This window comes from Euphorbia lathyris, chromosome 1 (assembly GCF_963576675.1).
Source record: "Euphorbia lathyris chromosome 1, ddEupLath1.1, whole genome shotgun sequence".
Classification (NCBI taxonomy): Eukaryota; Viridiplantae; Streptophyta; class Magnoliopsida; order Malpighiales; family Euphorbiaceae; genus Euphorbia; species Euphorbia lathyris.
Window position 1 is genome coordinate 107,139,935 of NC_088910.1, and position 24,143 is coordinate 107,164,077.

Genomic DNA, 24,143 nt, shown 5'->3' on the forward strand with positions numbered 1-24,143 from the left:
ATTGGGGGGTTAATGAGAGTAACGTACACTTTTTTAAAATTTCTTGTTTCTGTAGAGTAAATTTAACCTTCCTTCCCTTCCATATTTAAACTCCCAAACAAGGTTAAACATTTAACCTCATTTACATCCTATAAACTCTCAAATAAGGTTAATTGTTAACTTTCCATTCCATCACTTCCTTTCCCTTTCCATTACCTCCTTTAACTCTCCTTTCCATTAACCTTCAAACTCCCAAACAAAGGCTAAAAGAATTATAAACTTTAGCAACAATATATAGTAATGAGAAGATAATGGTCAATCATTAAGAAGAAAGGAAGCGGATACGGTCCGAGAAAGAACCAAGAGGATCAGGGCATATTCTGGCTAATCCTATTTGTATCGGTGTATAATATCTATACCAATTACACTTACCCCTATCCAATTGCTTTTCGCCACGTTTACACATTGGTTCCAGTTTCTCCAATCAGAAGCCCATAAATCTAGTAAACAAGTGGGTCCCGATTTGTACTTGAAGCACAAGTCAGATCGAGCACACGCTAAACTTTCTCAAACAAATAAAATAAGGAAATAATTATCTTCAATTATTTAAATATAAATGGTTGGAAAACAAAGTTATCATTTATTTTATCTGATTCAACCCACGAGCTTTGCAGGAGGTTTGATCACAAAGCTTTCTTCTTCTTCTTAATCCGTAAGATGTTTCTTGACTTTGAGCAATCTTTTTTTTTTTTTTCGTTCTACTTGTTGATTATCTTTTGTGCTTCTATAGTTTTAACTGATAATTTCAGTTCTCTTCGATTATCACCAGCTCCTCGCAGTTTTCCTTTAATTCGTCTCCAGATTTTGATTTTTTTGCTAACTGGTTCTGCTTTTGGGGTTAATTTGGTGTATAAGGTTGTTTATTGTTATTCTGTTTTGACGATTTTATTGGTCTTTTGAATTTCTATTTAGGGGTTTGTGTGAGTCTTATTCTGGATTGTTGAATTTTGAATTATCCTTGGGATTTCATCAATCTTTGTTTAGCACTGGCATGGACCATGATTGCCTCGATTAGATTATTTTTCTGAGATTTTTAGTGGTTTTGACTATTATGACTAATATTCTGCTGCAATGTTGGTTTTTAGGAACGAATGAGGGTTTTTATTAGTTTAATTTTTCTTCTGTGTTTATGGCTCAGAGTTTTTACTTAAGATTATACTTTGTTTGTTAATAGGAGCAATGGCAAAGAGTTACTTCAAGCAAGAGCATGATCTTGGTGAGTGCTTATAAATGATTAGTCTAACACTTGTATACTTTTTAAATTCAATGGAAAAATCAAGTTTTTGATGGTTGGGATTTTGCACTCTTTTCAGAGAAGAGACGTGCCGAGGCTGCTAGAATCAGGGAGAAATACCCAGATAGAATTCCGGTGAGAATCAAATGTTTTTAATTCGTTGCAGCTTTCATTCAAAATTTGCTCGTCATGACTAGAAGTGTCTATGCACTCTAGGTTCTTGTGTTTGCATAGTATATAAAGGCTTAGAAGGAGAGTGTAGAAATTCTAAAAAACCATTTATAATTGTTCTTTATTGTTCAGTAAATGAATTTAATAGCCACATTGTCCTGCATCTGTGAAAAAAGTTATCTGTTAAGGCTTTGCCCAAATGGTTTGGCATCAAATTGATTACATGATTATATTTTTGGTTTAATTATTTGCAAAAGCTTCCTAGGTTTTATGCATTTCATTTCTTACATTGCTCACGGCATGAAACTTGAGAATTTGAGGAAAGGAAGTGCCTTCTATTTTTTGAAACTGGTCTTGAAGTGAAATCAAAATTTACTTTTGGAGATTGTAGCATATTCTAAATTTAGAAGTCAGTGCAAAAAAACATTTCGAGTAATGCGTTGCACCATAAGCTAACAAAGGGATTAAATTGCATCCTTTTGAAATATGAGGGATTTGATTCAAGCTATTTGAGCTCGACTGTTGGTTCTTTGGGGATTATTTAAATATCATCTGTTATCCAATAGGATTGTTTGAGAAATGAAATAATCCTCTTTGTTTAGATTTTGAACCCTTGTTGTAATGTGTCAAGGAATTGAACTAATGATTGTTCTTCCTTTTGCCGAGATTTTGTGACACTGTATATGGTGCCCTCTATTAATGGAATGCTTTTGTGTTTCTCTTACTCGACATGATCTAGAGGATGAAAAGTAGTCATATGTGCTGCTTGCGTAGGAAAATATATTGAATAGTATAATGACTCTCAGATGTTATATTGCTACATGTTGTGCAAAACCAAACAAGTAAATTATTGATTTAAAAAAAAAAAAATTGATTCGTCACTAAATCTGCTTGTGTTTGTTTTTAAGGTAATCGTGGAGAAGGCAGAAAGAAGTGATATACCAAACATAGATAAGAAAAAGTAAGCATAAATTCATGTTTGATTTATGTTGGATTCCTCTTGCATCACTCCTTAAATGCCATTTGTCAGATAGCTTAGTTCAACTTATTTTTTAATCCAAATCATCCAAAGTTTTGCCAATATTCTCAGAGTTGAGAAAGAAAACAATTAACTGATATGTATTCTGTATTTGAGACTTTTCAAGTGTTGGAATATATAACAGAGAGATCAACATTATGTTGAGCATATTAACCTTTGGTGGAAATTTAAAATTGCAAACAATCTGCTGAATCCCCATGCCAGGAAGGAGAAACAAAATTGTTTATGAATGAAATGGACTTTAATATAAAATGATTAGGATCACTTATCAATTTAACAGGTAAAATACTTAAATGAGAAAAACATTATCATTTCATGCCGAGATGAATATTAGAATCCGTCACTGATGGTGTTCTTAGCTTCTTCTGTCTTTGCATGTTTCATGAGAATATGAACTTAACATTTAGTTGCTGCTGGGCATCTTGCCTTGGAGATTGTGCAAAATATTTGGCTATTTTATTGTTAGATTGCTCTCGAAATTGATATATTTGATCATGTAGTTATGTTTACTATCTAAAATGTCTCGGAGGCAGATTGTAGCATATGTTTTGAAAGCTAGGATTTGGTTTCCTATATAACTTTGGACCTGAAAATTGCAGATACCTTGTCCCAGCTGACCTTACTGTGGGACAATTTGTATATGTTATACGCAAGAGGATTAAACTAAGTGCAGAAAAGGCAATTTTTATATTTGTGGACAATGTCCTTCCACCTACAGGTAAAATCTTGCAGAATGCATACCATGTTTGAGGATAAAGGGTCGGTTTAGTCCTTTAACTTGGCTCACAGGGTTGATTTGCTCCAAGATGAACTTCTGGTATCAATTTAGTCCATACCTAGATATTTTTAGTCAAAATTAGTCCAAAAGTGACACGTATCAACATTTGATTCGTAGTTTTCTACACGTGTCATTTTGGACTGTTTTGTCAAAAAAAAAAAAAAAAAAGAAGCCAAATTGAAAGACCTAATAGTATAAAATGTTATTTTGCGGCTAACTAATCTTGCGAGCTAAGTTGAAAGATGAAATTGACCTTCTATCTCCGTGTTAGATTTCATTTGTAGATGCTCTAATAGAATTTCGGGTGGGATCCTTTGTCGTTTGATGTTTGTAGGTGCCATTATGTCAGCCATATATGAAGATAAGAAGGATGAAGATGGATTTCTGTATGTTACTTACAGTGGAGAAAACACATTTGGATTTGAGGTATCACCTTAGCCTGTGTGGCCTGGCAATTGTTTCTTTTGCTGGTTTCAAATAACACTTGATTCCATAAAAGATGTCTCTATTTCCTATTGCTGATAGTTTCTTTTCTACAAATAATTACAATCATATTGCAAGTCATATTATGTACAGTTGCATATTGTATAGAAACTCGAAAACTCCATGTAGAACTCTGTCAATGTTAAAAGTTTTAGTATTCCTTTCAAGAATTTGTTGGTGGATGTCCAATTCCAGTTTTCAGCCTTTAATTATAAACTAATTATAAGTAACTAACTGCAATTTTAAGTTGAATGAACTGAGTTCTGGTAGTAGCTTTTGTATGATTAGTGTTAATAGGGGCTTTGAATAGCATATGCATTCTTGGGCAAAAATGATTAGTGAGGTAGTTTTTCAGCTTTTATCAAACTTCTAACCGCAAATACATTATTAATTTGGTTGTTCCCGTCGTACCTATGTCTCGTATTCTTTTTCAAAATGGCGCACCTGTATTCGTATCTGTACGAGTATCCCTGGTGGAATTTCTTGCAAGGTAAGTTTGGTATTGAGATTTGCAATTTATGCTTTGGTTTGTGCAAATAAATGAGCTTTTTATCTTGTTGTGGTGGTGACAATGTCAAGGAGACTGTCTTGTCTTGGTTTAACTTTTTAGGGTGTTGGTAGTCTCATTCCATTCTCGAAACAAATAAGCATATTTTCGACTAAATTCTCATGATTGTTTTGTCACCCAAGATTACAAAACGGTTAAAGACAACATTTTGTCAAACTATGTTCTGTGTTTTTCTTGTCTTTTTGTGGCATATTTGTTGTTCTTTTATGCCAATTTTGCCCAATTATGTGTTAATTAAGTGATTTAGGTTTTTTTTAAAGCTTCTAATCTATTATTTAAACAAACTATTAAATAATATACCTAAAATCTTCAATTTCTTCTTTATTTTACCAATTTAGTATATAAAAATATCGACACAAAAAAATTCAACTCAACTACTTATTATCACTTACCCGCACATGGCGTTTGGTATTCTATTGGGATAGGGATAGGGATAAAGGTTGGGATAAGAATAATGATAAATGGTTGGGATAAGGATAAAAATATGATAGTCGAGAATTATTATTCAATGTTTGGTACGTGGGATAGAGATGGGGATAAAATAATACATTTTACTATTTTAACCTTATTTAAACTACATAACATTAATTTGAGAGGTGAGATGGACTTTTCCATCCTATTAAAATCGCAGGAGCTTATCCCACCTCCTTATACCACCCCTTCCTGGGTATAGGATTTGAGGGATAAGAAGCTTATCACTCATCCGTCTCACTCTTCTATCTTCCAAACAAACACGGGATAACTTATCTCGTGTTTTTTATCCCTATCCCACCTCCTACATCCATTCTAAGAAACACCCCGGCAAGGTTCTAAAAAACATTAGACGCTAGTCGGACGTGTTAGTGTACATTCGTATATTAGAGTCCTACTCCAATTATTATTCTCTATCATTATCTATTGTACCTCTCATCTAGGGTTTAATCACTTAGACTTAGTATATGACTCTAAGTCTCTTCTGTATATATAGACCTGCTGTAAACCTACTTTAGGATCAATGAAATATACTTACTCAAATTACATTTATTAGATTCTACATGGTATAACTGAGTTCCGCCCATTCATCGGTGCTCCCATTGATCCTTTCACCCGTCGCGACCTCCTGTCCCCTCCATTGATACTCACTATCCGATTGGCCATTCCAACTCACACCCTCGAGCCAATTTCTTTGTCTCTCCCACCGCTCACTTTACTGATTCCCTACCCAATCCCTACCCGGTTCAATCGGCATCTACACATATTCCCCAATTTTCTGTCAAATTAAGCCCTACAAATTATCGCTTTTGGAAAACCTATGTCATTGCAACTCTTCAAGCCATGGGAGTTTTTGCAATTCACTACTTAGGCACTACTCCACCCCCTGCCAAATTCATACCTCGGGCTGTTGGAATAGATTATGACAATCCTGACAATTTTGTGTTTAGTCCATCATACTTTCAGTGGGAACAGAGGGATCATCTCACTCGTGCAACCATACTCATGTCATTATCTGAAGATGTCGTTCCAACAGTTACAAACTTAGAAACTGCTTTGGATTCAATCACTACTCAATGAACTTCATTTCCCTATTACGCGTCCCATCAATCTTTGGTGTGATAATATTGGGGCTATCTATCTTACAGTCAATCCGGTTTTTCATGCCCGCACAAAACACATCGAACTAGACTATCACTTCGTTCGAGAACAGGTTGCCAATGGTTTTCTCTCTGTTCGCTTCATCTCCACCAATGATCAGATTGCGAATCTTCTCACCAAGCCTCTATCGAGTTCCCGCTTTCTGCTTCTGCGTGATCAGTTACGCTTGGAACCCCCGATTTCGGCTTGAGGGGGGCTGTTAGTGTACATCCGTATATTAGAGTCCTACTCCAATTATTATTCTCTATCATTATCTATTGTACCTCTCATCTAGGGTTCAATCACTTAGACTTAGTATAGGACTCTAAGTCTCTTCTCTATATATATAGACCTGCTGTAAACCTACTTTAGAATTAATGAAATATACTTACTCAAATTACATTTATTAGATTCTACAGGACGGACAAGGTTCTTATGAATTAAGTGGTGAATTAAGTGGGGATTAATCAGATTTGTATTTTTGTTTGTTAATAAGCAAATTATTATATAAATGGATTTTAAACATGTACTAAATTATCTAAACGTAATAATATAAAATGATTTAATATAGAAAAATACGCATATTTATAACATTTATCCTTAAAAATGCGTAAACAATAAAATTTCAACAAAAAAGTTCAAACAATTAAAATATAATGTCTAAAAGTGATATAATTCACTAAAAATTATAAAATAATGTTCTTAAAGTCTCAAAATATATCATGGAAACAAAGTATAATAAAACAAAAATAAATAAATAATTGAAGAATGTTTTTCGTTCCGATTACTGTCTAGGCATTGCCTAGGATGTCTAGGTGTTATCCAGCCGATCTAAACGCCGTGCAAGCGGTTAAAAAGCACTTAGGGGACCAAAAAGCATCAAGAGGAATTAATCAGAAAAAATCGGAATGGATTTTTGATTTTGGACATTAGGTGGTCCGGGCGGGGGATTTTTGGAACGGTGCTTATCTGAATCAAAAGAGTTTGCTACTTACATTACAAACAAAATTATAAAATAGAAAAATAAAAAATATATTAATGAATTTTTACATACACGTTGATCTAAAATGAAAGCAATCATTGATCATATAAATATATCTTCGCCTGTATTTGGCCAAAAATTTCAATTTCCCCTCTAAACTCTTAAAAGTTCCAAATGACCTCCTTATTTTTGTCCAATAGCAATCCCATATTTTTCAATAGAATTTGTTGGATGCGGAAAATGGCAGACATATTCCATCACATGTCAAAGTGCTCATCGTGTGGCAAAAAGAAAATGTCAAATAGACAAATAATTAGAAACTTTTGAAAGTTTATAGGGCAGTTAAAGATTTGAGGTTATTGAATGCAATTGAACAAGAATATGGGGTTATTAAATGTAATTGGACAAGAGTAATAAATTTGGATAAGAAAATGAGGTTACTTAATGCAATTAGACAAAAAAAAATGAGGTCATATGAAACTTTTGAAAGTTTAGTGTACAGTTGAAGTTTTGGACCAAGTACAAGGATGCAACAAACAAATGTATCAATCCAAAACCAAATTATCAAATGATACATGCTGAAGATGAGACATTGTTTATATTTTTGTCCTTCCATTATGTTTTTTTCTAACTCAAAATGTCCATTTTCATCTTATTTTCATCCTTGGATGCTTGAATAATCTTTGGTACTTATGTCATAAGGCGCTTCTTCTTATGCTCAACTACCTTCTTCCATGTTAATGAGAGAAAAGTACTTCACAAATCTGACTGAAAGTTAGTGAAATCACCACGAAATTTTCAAATACAACGATCATCCCCAAATTTAATTTTTATCTCTAGACGGCGCACACATTAAATCACTTCATCATGTCACACTGTCCATCATACATCAATCACACCACAATCATTGTGACAGATATCAACCAATGGTCTGCAGCCACCTCATCATTCTGTTATTCTTTTTACTGCAAACCTTTCTTTACTTTTGGTAGCTGGTAGTGTGTGCCTCACCTCTATATCAGTTTGTCCTTCTTTTGTCTTTTGCTTAATGAGAATTTCTGAAAGGAATCCTTTAGACCTTTCTCGTGTTCATCTTCTTATGGCATCAGAGGAAAATATGCTCCATTAAAGCTCTATTTAGATTCAATGGCTGCTGCTAATACAAATAACAACCCTTATCACCCTCTCAGCTAGACACCAGCTCTTTCCTTGGTAACCCATGTCCTCATATATAGAGGTGGCAATTTCGTGTTTCGTGTCAAATGTTGGTAACCCATGCCCTAATTACCACTAATGGCCCAGATCGGTTAAGGTTGTTTTAATGTGTAAGGACAAGTATGCTTTTATGGATGGAACGATCACAATACCAAACCCAGAGAATCTCCTCTACTCTAACTAGCAATGGTGATCCTCCATGCTGTTTCACAACCTATAGCACAAATCATTATTTGGTTAGGAAGAGAAAAAGTTAAAATACTTTACCAGGTTGCGTGCCACTTAAGGGTAATAGTTCATTTTACTCTAAAAGATGGATGATGCTACGAGTTTGGAGTTGCTACTTTTGGAGCTAAAGAAGCGTTGGATGTTGTGGATGTAGCTCTAATCTTAATCTCCGGCTCTGGAACAAACACTCGTTTGGACATATTCAACATTCTTTACAACAGAAGAAGCAAGAGTTGGCGTCAGATCTGCTACCTGCCCATAGAAAGGGTTTAAAAAGGTACCCAATTGAATAGTGAATTATACCCCGGGAATCAATAAACACGCCCTGGCCTGCTTGGGTGGTTCTCATCCCCTTCTGTCGCCTGTTAGCCACACCAAACCAAGATAAGGCAACCAAGACTAAGACCTTTGTAACCTCACGGCAACTTTCCGCCTCAGATATCTGGATGATAGATTTTCATAAGGGGATTCATATTCGTAATTTTAAGCAAGGAGGTAGTAGTGTAATAGAATATTACACTAATGTGAAAATTTTATATGATGAATTTTTTAACTGAGACCGATGCCCAAGTGCAATTGCGATCCAGCTTACAATTGTGGTGCCTTTAAAATCTTGAGAGAACAAGAAGAAGCAGATAATGTGATAACATTTCTACAAGGCTTGAATGATATCTATTCGACAGTCTGCTCCCATATCCTTCTTATTGAGCCTCTGCCATCCCTCAACAAGTTATTTTCTTTATCAATTCAACATGAAAGACATATGGGTCTATCCTTTACAAAACATGCAGTTAATCAAGAAGGCACACCATTTCTAGGGTTTATCAACACTCAAAACATGACTTATAATAACAAGAGCAATTACAGAAATCAAAATGCATCTCGCAAGTCAAACAACAATACGAGTCAGTCCATATTCACATTATGTGGTGGCACTAGACACACATAACACATATGCTACAAGAATCCTGGGTATCCCCCCAATTATGGTAATCACAATAAGGGAAACAACAAGAAATTTCAACCTAATACTAACTACACAGCAACTCAAAAATTATGAAAGAGGAAAAGTGGAATTAGGAGATGAGGATAACTCAAACAATTACTAGGAAAATATAGATCAATTTGTACTCACCAGAGATCCATATCAAATGTTCATTCCATTGTTGCCTCATGAGGTTGGATCTAAAGCATCAACCTTAGGAAGCAGTGCCAATACTTTCACCAGGAATGAAAACTCTGGTAGAATTCTAAGGTCATCTCCAAATAGATCTGCCAAAACATGTTGGATAATGGATTATACATGTGCCACTAATCACATTATTTGTGAAAAAAAATACTATAGTTCGTATATTGAAATTGAAGAATGCAGTGTGAGTTTTCCTGATGGGGATATAGTGCATGTTCCATATGTTGGTATAGTTGAACTGAGCCCAAAACTAGTGTTATATAAGGTTCAGTGCATACCTCAGTTTAAACATAACTTGATTTCTATAAGAAATTTATAGCGACCAATCAGATATGTGTGGTTGTAATAGGGTCATCATGCATACTATAAGATCTTATAAGATGGGAGAGGATTGGCTTGACAGGCGAGCATGGGGGACTTTACTATCTGGAGAAACCATTGCCTAGTTGTTTCCACTGTTTTACTAGTTTCTAAGAAAGCCAATACCGGGCACCATTCTTTTAAGAGATTAATTAGTTTGAGCTTGTCTTGTAATGTTTCAAATTCAACCAATGAAATAGAACCGGGATGAGGGATAGAGAGGTTTTTGTGTGGAATAAGGGTGATGAAAATTGAAGAAAAAGAATATGTTAGAAGTGGGATGTTAGAAGTTTTTGTGTATAAGTGGGTTTAATAATAAGGGAACGGGGATGTGAATAAGGGGGAGTGAATGAGGAGTATGTTTTGGAAATTTCCTTCTGGATCTAATTAGAACCAGAAGTTATACACATCCACGATGGACGAAACCGTGAATGTGTAATCACTGCTCCTTTGATGGGAGCAGTGGCTTTCCTCTTTGAGACCGGTAGCAAAAAAGAAAACAGAGAGGCCGGTAGCAGAGCTACCGACCTCTCTGAACTTGGAATATATTACAAATTGTGTCAGCCGATGGCTGACACATATAGAAACCGGTACCGGTTTCTATTTTTTTAATTAAAAAAGATAATAAAACCGAATATTAAGAAACCAATTGAGTAGCTTCCGGTTTCCTTGCAATTTGAATTCGGAAGCTTCTCAACCGGTTAAAGAAGGCCCACATAGGGAATTTTTTTAGACGGGCTCTTTATGAGAAATTATCCTCATTAAGAGCCTCATTTTGGGTCAAAATCCTTATTTCTAGGTATATGTCTTATAGTTTCATCGATTTGCCTATGTGATTTTATATTTTTTTTTTACAAATGTAACTCTGTGATTTATAAAAATTTTCATTTGAGTTCATTTTGTCAAAATTTAGTCGATAACTGCTTCGAAATGAAAATTTTCAAGATTTAAATGATATTTTAAACAATTTTAATTCTTCAAATTTTTAGGTTTGAAGTTATTTAAGTATTGTTTTTTTATGAAAGAGAAAGTTAATGTTTAAAGAGAGAAAACTCAAAAGATTATGATTTTGAAAAATAAAAAATATGGTTCCATAGTAAATATGATAATAAACAATTTTAATTCTTCAAATTTTTAGGTTTGAAGTCATTTAGGTATTGTTTTTTATGAAAGAGAAAACTAATTTTTAAAGAGAGAAAACTCAAAAAATTATGATTTTGAAAAATAAAAAATATGGTTCCATAGTAAATTTGAAGAAACCTAAAGCTAACCATAAAAAGAACCTTAGCTCTTTGGATTCTTGGGATAAAAGAGGTCCTGCTGGCACCTCTTCAAGGCTCTCAGGAGCCCCGAATAAATACATGCTCTAGGTTTTGGGCCTGTGATCGGTCGTTTTCCTTCTGATGGACTTTTTTGTTTGGAATGTTAGAGGTGCGGCTAGCAAGGCGACCCGCATCCACGTTAATGATCTTATTAAGCAATTTAATCCTTCTTGTTTTGCTCTTCTGGAGACCAAGGTTAGTGGTTCCAAAGCAGATGAGGTGGTTAATAAGTTTAAGAATTGGAAGTGTGTCAGGTCGGAAGCGACTGGTCGAGCAAGGGGGATTTGGCTTTTTTGGAAGCTAAGTCGTGTTAATATTGATATTATTACTATTGATAACCAATTCATTCATAGTAAGGTGTGTTATCCGGGCAACACTCCTTTCTTTATTTCCTTTGTTTATGCCAATCCGGTCTTGAGTAACCGGGAAAGGCTTTGGGAGATCCTGTACTCTTTGAGTACGAACATGGCGGATGCTTGGTTGGTTGCTGGTGATCTTAATGATATTGTCCAGATGAGTGATCAGAAAGGGGGGGGGGGTAATCATTATATCAACCGGTGCCTGAATCATAAACAAAACATGGATCTTTGTGGGTTGTCAGACCTGGGTGCGGCTGGACATAAGTTTAATTGGAAAAGGAATAGTGTGTTTGTCAGGTTGGACAAAGTTTATGTGAACATGGCTGCGATCTTTAGATTCCCTGAGGTTAAAGTTTTGAATCTTCCTTTTCGCCATTCTGACCATTGTCCCATCCTTGTTAATCTGGTGGAAGGTCTTAGGCCCAAAGGAATTAGACCTTTTAGGTATCTTGTTGCTTGGGATACCCACCCTGAGTTCAGAAACTTTGTTAAAGATAATTGGCAGCCCCATTCTAATGTTCTCCTTGCTGCTGAGGAGTTTAGAAGGAATGTGGTGGGATGGAATAAAAACATCTTTGGCCATATTATCCGGAGGAAAAATAAACTTTTGAGGAGAATGGAAGGCATTCAACGCTGCTTGGAGAGACGTTTTGACCACAGTCTGAATTGCCATCTTAGATCTCTCCAGAATGAATTGGAAGCGGTGCTTAGACAGAAAGAGCTCCTTTGATTCCAGAAGTCTAGGAAGGCTTGGATTAAGGATGGTGACCGTAATACCAGATTCTTCCACCTTTCAACTATCATTAGAAGGAAGAAGAACCAGATCAAGGCTATTAAGGACTCCAATGGCAACTGGATTTTTGAGGAGGAAGATATCCGTCGCCTTGCTCTTGATTTCTATAAAGTCTTATTTAAAGAGGAAGAGGTTGATCTAGATAAAGCCATTTCCGGGGTCACCTTCCCTAGGCTGGAGGAGGATACTATTAAAGATGCTTTTCTTCCTGTCAACCTGAAAGAGATTGATCTTGCCTTCTCCAGCATTAGAGCTACTAAGGCTCCAGGAATCGATGGTATTCCTGCTAGTTTCTACCATAAACACTGGGACACGGTGAAGGAAGGCATCTACAACTTTATCTTAGGAGTCTTCCATGGTTCTAATGATATTAGCCTGGTGAACAAAACCCTCCTGGTGCTGATCCCTAAGGTTGAAAAACCTTCCTCCTTTTTACAAATGAGGCCTATCAGTCTGTGCAATGTGCTTTACAAAGCTATTACTAAAATTGTGGCTAATAGACTCCGGCGTATTCTTCCGGAGATTATTAGCCAAAATCAAGGTAGTTTTGTTCCTGGTAGGCAAATGATGGACAATGTGGTTATTGCCCAGGAGATGGTTCATTCCATGAAAATAAGGAAAGGTAAGAAAGGGATCGTGGCTCTCAAACTAGATTTGGAGAAAGCGTATGACCGTCTAAACTGGAGTTTTCTTATGGATAGCTTAAGTAAAGCTGGCATTCCTGAGGACTGGAGGAGATTGATTGAGCGTTGCGTTTCTTCTCCAGTTTTCCAGGTTCTGATTAATGGAGATATGTCTGATGAGTTCTCTCCTTCAAGGGTATCCGTCAAGGAGATCCTATGAGCCCCTTCCTTTTTGTGATAGCTATGGAAAGGCTGGCTCACCTTATTCAAGAGGCTGTGAGTAAGGGGGCTCTCCATCCCGTGTCCATTAACAAGTTTTGCCCGTCTATTTCCCATTTGTTCTTCGCTGACGATGTGCTGATCTTTGTGGAAGGGAATGTGGAGCAAGTTGGTGTGATCATGGACATCCTTAATTGCTTTTGCGCCGCTTCTAGCCAGAAGATCAATATTCAAAAGTCCAGGATGCTGTGCTCTAAGAACATGGATAGGAGTACTTATAAAAATCTTAGCGAGATCTCAGGTATCCCCTAACTCATTCTTTGGGCAAGTATCTTGGGATTCCCCTCCACAGCGACAGAGTCTCTAAAGCCTCATTCAAAGAGACTCTGGATAAAACTAATGGGTTGTGTGCTAGTTGGAAGGCTAACTCCCTCTCATTGGCTGGCCGTCTTACCTTAATTCATTCTGTTAATTGTGCGACTCCCAATCATATCATGCAAGCCTGCAAATTGCCTGAGCCTATTCTCAATGACCTCGACAAAATTAACCGGCGTTTCCTTTGGGGAGAGTCTGGAGAGGGAAGGAAGATTCACCTCGTCCCTTGGAAGGAGGTCTGCCAGCCTAAAAACATAGGGGGTCTTGGCATTAGACATGCTAAAGACAACAACAAAGTTTTACTTATGAAACTCCTCTTGGCAAAACCCTTCTTCTCTTTGGGTTCGTCTGCTTTGTGGCAAGTACCGAAAGGACAAAATCTTTGGAGGCCCAAAGGAGAGAGTTTTCAATTGTTCCTTCCTTTGGAAAGGGCTCAGTGCTGTGTTTGCTGAGTTCTGCTCTGGGGTTGGCCTGGAGGTGGGTAATGGTAAGTCCATTAGCTTCTGGTTTGACACCTGGATCGGAGAAAGACCGCTTATTGATCTTTGTTGCTCCCCCCTCCTAGTAATATCCATAACTGGAGGATTGCTGATGTGGTGGACTCTGAGGGGGACTAGATCTGGGCTAAATTTGGTACTTTCTTGAACCTTGATACTCTCCTCAGAATCAGGGGTGTTAAAATCAATACTCTTGAGGAGGACAAAGATAGGCATCGCTGGGCCCTGACTAACAATGGTGCTTACTCTTGCAAATCTGCTTTTGAAGCCTTTTATCTCGACAGAGCCAACCCCCTCTCGGAGACCTGGAATGCCATTTGGGCTATGAAAATCCCTTACCGAATGAGGAGCTTCCTGTGGCTTGGGGTTAAGAACAGGTTGCTTACTAATTCGGATAGACATAGAAGACATTTGGCTGTCTCTGGAGCTTGCAGTAGATGCAGTGGCCAGGTTGAGACCTTATGCCATGCCCTTAGGGACTGCCCAAAAAGTAAGGAAGTTTGGCAGAAAGTTCTCCCACACCAATGTCTCCCTTCCTTCTTTGCCCATTCTAAGGATGACTGGTTCTCTAATGGGGTTAAAGGAATTTTATTGGCTAATATAGAACAAGGTGATGTCCTCTTTGCGATTGTCTGCCACCATCTCTGGAAATGGAGGAACGAGGAGATCTTTGGAGAGAAGACCGTGTTTATTCAAAACTTACCCGATTTCTTCTCGAAGAAGCTCCTCTCTATTACTGACAGCTTCAAAGGGGAACCCCTGGCCAGGTCTACCCAGAATAGAGAGGTTCAACTTGTTGGTTGGTGCAGGCCTAAGGAAGGTTTAGTAAAGCTGAACACGGATGGCTCCTGCCTCAACAATGGTAGAGTCGCGGCAGGTGGTGTTCTAAGAGATGCGGGGGGTTGCCTGGTTATCTGGGTTCACCCATAACCTGGGTTTGGGCTGTTCCTTCTCTGCGGAGCTCTGGGGCATCCTTTCTGGAGTCAAGCTGGCCAGAAAGTTGGGTATTAAAAGGCTTTCTGTAGAATCTGATAATATGGAGGCAATTAAGATGATCTCTAATAATCATTCTATTTGTCTTAGTAGCCGGAATCTTATCAAAGCTATCAGAAGTTGTTGCTCCTTCTTTGAGTCCTTAGAGTTCAACCACATCTTCAGAGAGCAAAATCGGATTGCGGATCGCTTGGCGGCTGCTGGGCATGAGGGATTGTTAGGTGTTACCACCCTATCTGACCCTCCTATCTTTCTTTCTTCCCTCCTTTTAGAGGATAGGATTGGGATTAGCTTTCCTAGGCTGATCCCAGGCTAGTGTTGTTTTTGTTGTCTTTCTTTTCCTGTTTCTACCAAAAAAATATATATATATAATAATGAACAATTTTAATTCTTGAAAATTTTCATTTTTAGGTCGTTATCGGGCAAATTTGGCAAAGTAAAAAAATACAAAATTTTGCAACCATATATGGTTGCGTTTGTAAAGAAAAACACCACAGGTATTGATGCTTGCAAAATATATAACAATAAATAGGACAGGTGTATCCTATCGCAGCAAGTAGTATAGTGCTTAAGCACAAGATCGACCCACAAGGACTATTTGCCACAACTAATCGGTCTAAGGAAAAGAACATAATTGTTCGGAAGGTTGAATATTTAGTGGAGTTGTTAAAAGAGATAAATTTCTATACAAAACATAAAAGCTATTGAAGGGGTAGGATTCGATTCAATTGATGAAACAACCTAAGATGGGAATGCTCTTAATTGGATTCCATGTACAATGTGCTGGGATTCAGATGTATATCCGAAGGACGATTGACGGTAATCACCTAGTCAACTGCATAAATATGGTCAATCACTTGCAGTCTATTCACATGCAGTCGGTTGACGGCTTGATTAGGCATACAACCTAGGGCATGCAAAGCATTAGGTTCAGTGTGATTGAGGCCAAAGCCGTAGCCCAACCACTGAACCGCACTCCTAGTGGTCTCTAGTGAGGTCAGATCATGCTAATTCGGAATAGGTAGTTCCTTGGTCAGGTTACTACCCATCTGCGATCCTATATTTGTCAGATTCTAGGCGTTAGGTTCAATTCTTCCAGGCTAGTTGATCATCATCGAATCTCACTCTAGCCACGATCCTATTCCTGATAAATGTAGGACATTAAGCATGCACAATCTAATCAATTTGGAGTAATCCATACACTAAATCCCTAATCATACATGATCAACCAATCAATCTCATCCCCATCCCAGACAGGATGGGGATTAGTTCATAATCAAACTCACCAAACAATTTAAACACAATTCATCAACAAGAATCCCCATTAACTTAAATAAGTAAAGAGCAAGAGACAATTAAAGGAATTAGAAATATAAAACCCGATTTCGTCTGATTCTGATTACAAATGGGAGAGAATCTCCTCTTTCAATCTTCAAGAAGCTTAAAACAATTACAATGGAAGCAAATCTAATGATAAAAGCTGATACAAGGAAAGAAAGAAGGAAGGAAAAGTGAGAAGAGAACTAGGAACCCTAACAAAGAAGATGTAATGTTCTATTTATAGTCTAGGCTTTGTTAGGGGTAGTTTAGGCATTTTTCCAGCCAAAATTCGCATTTTGGAGGTGAGAAGACGCTGGGAAATTACTTCCCAGGGTCTCATCTCGTCGAGACAAGAGGTGTCTCGACGAGACGAAAGGATGTCTCGACGAGACACTGGGCGTCTCGTCGAGACACCACACGATGGTTCCCTTTGGGAACCATCGGTCCGCCTCGTCTCATCGAGACAGGCTGTGTCTCGACGAGACGAGGGCCTGTCTCGACGAGATAAGCACTGTCTCGGCGAGACAGGCGCTGAGAGGTGGCAATTCTCTCCGGAAGTTATCTGTTCTGGTCTTTGGGCTTCCATAATTTGCTCTGATGGCCCCCGAATTGTCCGGACATGCTCCAAATGGCACGAGTCTAGTTTGAAAATGCTCGAATAGTCCTAAAAACACCTAAAAATACAGAAAATGCCATAAATAATGGAAATGGCTGATTTTAACCAAAAGAGAACAAAATGATTCTGAAATTGAATGGAAATAAAGCAAAAAATGAACTAAAAGGGGTCTAAAAACCCTATACAAATGGGAGCTACCAACCTCCCCACACTTGAATCTTGCTTGTCCTCAAGCAAGAAAGAATCAAAAGCAGTGAAACATCAACAAATAGCCCCCGTACACGGATAAGGATCCATTGCACCTTTATTATCCATACGGTTTCAGACTACTCAAGTTGTAATTAAAAATGAAGTGAACCTCAAAATAATCTCCAAAACTGATCAAGTAATTTTATCAACCAACACTTTACAAAAACGAGAGGCGAGGACTAAGATTGCTAGCTCACAGGTGGTCGCTCTTGCACTCAAGTGTTTAGGTAAAATCTGCATTTAGTCACCGCTCTACAGTTTATTGCACAAAATGGTCACGTTGGGATTGCATCATCCATCCGGTCGAAATTACGCATCATAACTAAACAAGATTATAGGTCTTTGAAGGGCTGTAACTAAGGCTAAAGGTTTTGGGGTAGAAAAAAGGGAATTTAGGCAAAAGTTAATGACTCAACTAGCTAGAATTTTCTTTTGCAAAATTGGCACTTTTTCCGCTGTGTGTGAGATAAAAGCTCAAGGTTGTTCTATATTTTTTTTTCAATCCCTTTTTTTTTTTTTCTTTTGAGATAGAGGGGACAAAGGGTCAATTTAATTGGGTTGCTTCTTCTATTTAGAATTCCAACCTTTCTATTGTAGCTAACGGAAATTTTAAGGGTGTGTGCCCAAGGATTTTCTAACCGAAATTGAGTCAATTAACTATGGTGAGAAAGGGTATTTAGGAGGCTAAGGGCTTGTAACTGGGTTGATCAAAGAAAATGGTAAATAAGGCTCAAAGGGGCTTATCTAGTGGAATTGGTAAGGGATTTTGGCTAATCAAAGAATAGGCTAAGTTCACAAGGGGTTATACCTAGATTGCCTAATCATTTCAAGTTCAATTGTAACACAACATTCAACCAGTATTGGATGCAATTCCTATGAGCATAACGACAATAACTGTAATCCCACACCTAAGAGATCAATTTTTCTTAAAAATGAGTCTAAAATATTGACCTTTAGGCTCTAGCTCATAATTTAGGGGTTATTTGTAACAATCCTAGCCTCACCTAACGAATCATTCCATGTCAATCTTAGTTAGATAACACTATTGGAGACTCAAAACGTTGTTCACAAGTTTCTGCATGCATCAATTTCAACTGAGTTTTCAGATTTTTAGAGCACAATTTCAACTGTAGTGTCAGGATTACTAGATGCATCAAAAGTAACTGCCTAAGATTCTTTTATTTCTAACTACTGAAAGCACTGAAAGCAAAATCTCAGAAATCCTAAAACTTGAAAACAGACCTATAACATACAAACATACCACAAAACAGAAATACAAACAGTGGCATAAAGCATGCAATTGTACATGTACATAATGTCCTATCCTATTGTCTCCTCCCCCACATTAAATCATGCATGTAATTCCAAAAGATGCATATTTATAAAATTGAACAATAAGTTAAAGAAAAGAGATAGGATAGGAAACCTCCCTCAAGGGGCATCTATGTAACGCAGTGTCTCCACTGCACCAAGTCATCTTCATAAATTTTCAGACGCTGCCCGTTGACCTTGAAAGGGGGATTGCGGCCGTCCGTGATCTCAACTGCCCCGGAAGAGAATAACTGGGTGACCTCAAACGGTCCATACCACCTCGACTTCATCTTACCAGGGAATAATCGTTGTCTGGAGTTGTACAGTAACACCCTATCCCCTACCTCAAAGTGGCGTTTGATTATTCTCTTATCATGCCATCTTTTCGTCTTCTCCTTGTAGATTCATGAACTCTCATAGGCACCAAGCCTGAACTCTTCCAAGGCATCCAACTGCAATAACCGTTTCTCACCTGCAACTCTTGTATCAAAATTTAGAAAACGTGTAGCCCAATAGGCTCTATGCTCGAGTTCTACAGGAAGATGGCATGCCTTACCGTAAACTAGCCTGAATGGGGACATGCCAATTGGCGTTTTAAACGCGGTCCTGTATGCCCACAAGGCATCATTTAATTTGAGAGACCAATTATTTCTAGAGGAATTCACAGTTTTTTCAAGGATAGCTTTGATCTCTCTATTGGACACTTCAACTTGACCACTGGTCTGGGGATGATATGGGGTAGCCACTTTATGGGTGACCCCATATTTATGCAAAACCTGTTTAAAAGCCTGGTTACAAAAATGAGACCCGCCATCGCTAATAATGGTACGGGGGGTGCCAAACCGTGTGAAAATATTCTTTTGCAAGAATCGGATGACAGCCTGCGCATCATTACTAGGCAAGGCTACAGCCTCAACCCATTTAGAGACGTAGTCCATAGCTATAAGGATGTACTCGTTATTGAACGACTTCGGGAAAGGACCCATGAAGTCTATCCCCCAAACATCAAAGATTTCACAGACTAGAATTAGTTTCATAGGCATGGCATGTCTCTGTGAAATGTTACCAGTTCGTTGACACTTATCACAGTTTTTAACAAAAGCAAAAGCGTCATGGAAGATGGTGGGCCAATAGAGCCCACTCTAGAGTACCTTAGCTGCAGTTCTATCCGTGCCATGGTGGCCACCTACCTCTTTGGAATGACAAAATGCAAGGACAGAGGCAATCTCCTCTTCAGGAATGCAACGGCGGATGATGTTGTCGCCACAGACTTTGAATAGGTAGGGATCGTCCCAAAAGTACTGCTTCGCGTCGTGCAGGAATTTTCTCCTCTGCTGGTAGGAGAACTCTAGAGGGATCAATTTTCCTACAAGGAAATTAGCAAAATCAGTGAACCAATGGACATGTCTTATTGACAACAAGTGTTCGTCGGGGAATGTCTCTTGGATGTCTGCATTGGTATCTTCATCCACCTCCTATTATTCTAATCTGGAGAGGTGATCAACAACCACATTTTCGACTCCTTTCTTATCTCGTATCTCCAGATCAAATTCCTGCAGCATCAGAATCCACCTAAGGAGTCTAGGTTTGGCATCCTGTTTAGAGAACAAATACCTCAGTGCAGCATGGTCAATGTAAACAATAACTTTTGAAAGCACTAAATATGAACGAAACTTGTCAAGTGCGAAAATCACAGCTAATAACTCTTTTTCGGTAGTAGTATAATTTAATTGAGCGTTATTAAGAGTTTTACTGGCATATGAAATTGGTTGGCAGATTTTATCCACCTTTTGACCTAAGCATGCACCTACAAATGTGTCACTGGCATCACACATTAGCTCGAATGGTAAATCCTAATTGGGACTAACCATTATGGGAGCTTTAGTCAATTTATCTTTTAAGGTGTTAAAAGATTCAAGACATTCAGGTGTGAAAACAAAATCGGCATCCTTCAGTAACAATTGGGTCATAGGTCTGGCAATTTTAGAAAAATCCTTAATGAAGCGTCTATAAAAACCAGCATGGCCTAAAAAACTCCTAACTGCTTTGACATTGGAAGGGGGAGGTAGTTTTTCAATGACCTCAATTTTAGCAGGGTCTACCTCAATACCTTTTCGTGATACCTTATGTCCTAAAACTATACATTCAGTGACCATAAACTGACACTTTTCCCAGTTTAGGACTAGGTCAGTTTCCTCACATCTTTGCAGCATTAATCCCAAGTTATGCAAACAGCTATCAAAAGTCGTACCAAAAACAGAAAAACCATCCATAAAGACCTCCATGAATTCTTCTATCATATTAGAAAATATAGCTGCCATGCACCTCTGAAACGTAGCAGGTGCATTGCATAACCCAAAAGGCATCCGTCTATATGTAAATGTCCCAAAAGGGCAAGTGAAAGTGGTCTTTTACTGATCGTCATGATCCACTGATATTTGCATGTAGCCCGAATACCCATCCACACAACAGAAGAAAAACTTACCTGCCATGCGTTCAAGCATCTGATCAATGAACGGAAGGGGAAAATGATCCTTCCTGGTGTCGTCGTTCATTTTCCTGAAGTCCATGCACATTCGCCACCCGGTAGTTTTCCGCACCGGAATTAATTCATTCTTCTCGTTCAACGTCACTGTTGTGCCCCCCTTCTTCGGCACCATATGCACGGGACTCACCCACTGGCTGTCAGAGATCGGATAGATCATCCCTGCATCAAGCAACTTAATCACCTCAGCCTTCACTACCTCCTTCATTTTTGGGTTGAGCCTTCTCTATGGTTGAGCAGTCGGCTTCACCTTATCCTCCATATAGATCCGGTGTTCGCAGAGAGATGGGCTGATTCCTTTGATGTCAGACATTTGCCATCCAAAGGCTCCCTTGTGCTTCCTTGGCACCTCCACCAAGCGATCTTCCTCAGGACCTGTAAGTTCAGCAGAAATAATTACAGGTAAGTGTACAGGAGGTGCTAAGAACACATATTTCAAATGTGCAGGTAAGGGTTTCAGATCGAGGGCTGGTGGTTCTTCAATCGAGGTCTTAGGCCTTGTCTTGGTTTCTCTATCTAGGAGTTCGTCGTGCCGGGCCCAATTACATCCCTCTTTACCTTCGACCTCAATGTCCACATCCGACTCCTCCTCCTCCTCTAGTTCGATATTCAAATTCTTGTCTTCGTTTTCCTGAAAAGTATTCTCAACCAAAGAGTCGGTAAGGCTCAGAAAATTACAACATTCATCATCAACAGGAAATTTCATAGATTTTAAAATATTGAATTCTACTTCCTCATTCTGCAATCGGAGAATTAGTTTACCCCCTTCAACATCAATCAGTGTCCGCCCTGTCGCGAGGAAAGGCCTCCCTAGTAAGATAGGAACCTGGTCATCTTCTTCGATATCCATTATCACAAAGTCATCCGGGAAGATGAATTGATCTACCTTGACCAAGAGGTCTTCCACCACTCCTACCGGACGCCTTATCGACCTGTCAGCCAGCTGTATTATGACTGATGTTGGTTTCGGATCTCCCATTCCCAATTTCCTGTAAACAGACAAAGGCATCAGATTAATGCTTGCGCCAAGATCACATAGAGCACGTTTAAAGTGAACTTTGCCTATTGTACAGGGTATGCTAAAACTACCAGGATCCTTAGATTTTTTTGGAAGTGGATTTATGAGCATTGCAGAACATTCCTGGCTTAGCATTACAGTCTCATGATCTCCTAATTTTCTCGTTTTAGAGATCAATTCTTTCAAAAAAATTCCATACACAGGCATATTCTCAAGAATTTCAAGGAATGAAAGGTTAATCTCTATTTTCTTAAACACATTCAACATCTTGGAATAATCCTTATCTAACTTAGCTCTCCTAAAAGTGGGATAAGGCAAGGTCATTTGTGTTGGTGGTATAGCAGTGTCAGTTATCGAAGCTGGATCAGAAACACTTACTTGTGGGGCAGATGGGATAGACGAGATATTACCAGGAGTGGGGTATGAGCCCTCGTCTCGTTGAGGCACAAAATCTGGTCCGCTTACCTGTATTCCGCTCCTAAGCGTGATTGCTCGTGCTTCCTCTTCTACCAATTCACTGACCTGCGTTTGAAGTCTTTGGAAGAATGCTTCATTGTGTGCCAACCTTCCTTCTATGGCACTCATGATCTCTATCAGGACATCTATACTCCTCTCTAATTCGATCTCAGAACCTGAACCTCGGTATCTGTCTTGCTGCCAATGCGTGCTATCTGACCTATACTGTTTCAAATATTGGATCTATTCAAGTACCATTGGGCACTCCACGCTCTTGTGCCCTCCACTACAAACCTCACAGCTTGCTACTGTTCTTGTGATTTCAAGTGACTTCCCAGCAGAGCTATCTTTTCTATAATTGCCGCTATCTGAGGATTTGATTTTGAATATGTTCCAGGGAACTCCTCGGTTGTTGTACCTCTTCTCGGAGCTGGCTTCTCAACTTGCCAACATGCACTCCCTTCAGCTAATTCTTTCACCAGATTGTAAGCCTGTACTGCGGTCTTGTTGAATAGGTTTCCTCCTGGTGCTGCATCTAGAAAGGCGCGCCTGACAGGAGATATCCCTGAATATAACATGTCAACAAGCTGGTACCGCTAATAACTATGGTGGGGGCACCTTTTTAACAACCTCTGGAACCTCTCCCAGACTAGATGTAGGTTCTCACTGTCGGACTGCCTAAACGACGTGATTTCGCTTCTGAATTGTACAGTCTTTGATGGAAGGAAGTACTTTGCTAGGAACGTTGATATTGTAGTGTCCCAGTCAGTGAGAGAGCCTGGCTCGATGGATTTTAGCCATTTTGCAGCTTCTTCTTTCAAAGAAAATCTGAACAGCTTCTGGAAGATTTGTTCAGATGTGACGTCTTCGCACTTGAAGGTGCTGCAATATTCCACGAATTTGTCAAGATGTGAGTTAGGATCTTCGTAGTAATCCCCACCAAACTGTCCGGAGTTCTGAATCATCTGGATCATTGCTGGTCTGATTTTAAATGACTCTGCTGTTATTTCCGGATCGAGGATGCTAGAGGTGCTTGTAGGCCGCTTTGCCTTCAACAACTCCATGACCGACATATCTTCGGCCATCGTGCCCTCTTCTTACGTCCTGCAAAAACAATTTCAGCTTAAGAATCAAGTTGCAACTATGAGTGATACCCAGAACCTCGATTCTTGGAATTCCAAACAATTATACAAACTTCTCACTAAGAGTAAATTAGTTATAAACAAAAATAGTCCCCGACAACGGCGCCAAAAACTTGATGCTTGCAAAATATATAACAATAAATAGGACAAGTGTATCCTATCGCAGCAAGTAGTATAGTGCTTAAGCACAAGATCGAACCACAAGGACTATTTGCCACAACTAATCGGTCTAAGGAAAACAACGCAATTGTTCGGAAGGTTGAATATTTAGTGGAGTTGTTAAAAGAGATAAATTTCTAAACAAAAGATAAAAGCTATTGAAGGGGTAGGATTTGATTCAATTGATGAAACAACCTAAGATGGGAACGCTCTTAATTGGATTCCATGTATAATGTGCTGGGATTCAGA

The 24,143-nt window shown here is 38.6% G+C and overlaps 1 non-coding gene and 1 pseudogene across 1 annotated transcript; both read left to right on the plus strand.

The window, feature by feature from the left end:
• Nucleotides 1-597: 597 nt before the first annotated feature.
• On the plus strand, nt 598-3,914 carry LOC136210538 (autophagy-related protein 8f-like; annotated as a pseudogene).
• A 19,279-nt stretch (nt 3,915-23,193) lies between these two features.
• On the plus strand, nt 23,194-23,300 carry LOC136216256 (small nucleolar RNA R71). The gene has a single exon (XR_010683249.1). It is a non-coding gene; the product is annotated as a small nucleolar RNA R71 (small nucleolar RNA).
• Nucleotides 23,301-24,143: the final 843 nt, after the last annotated feature.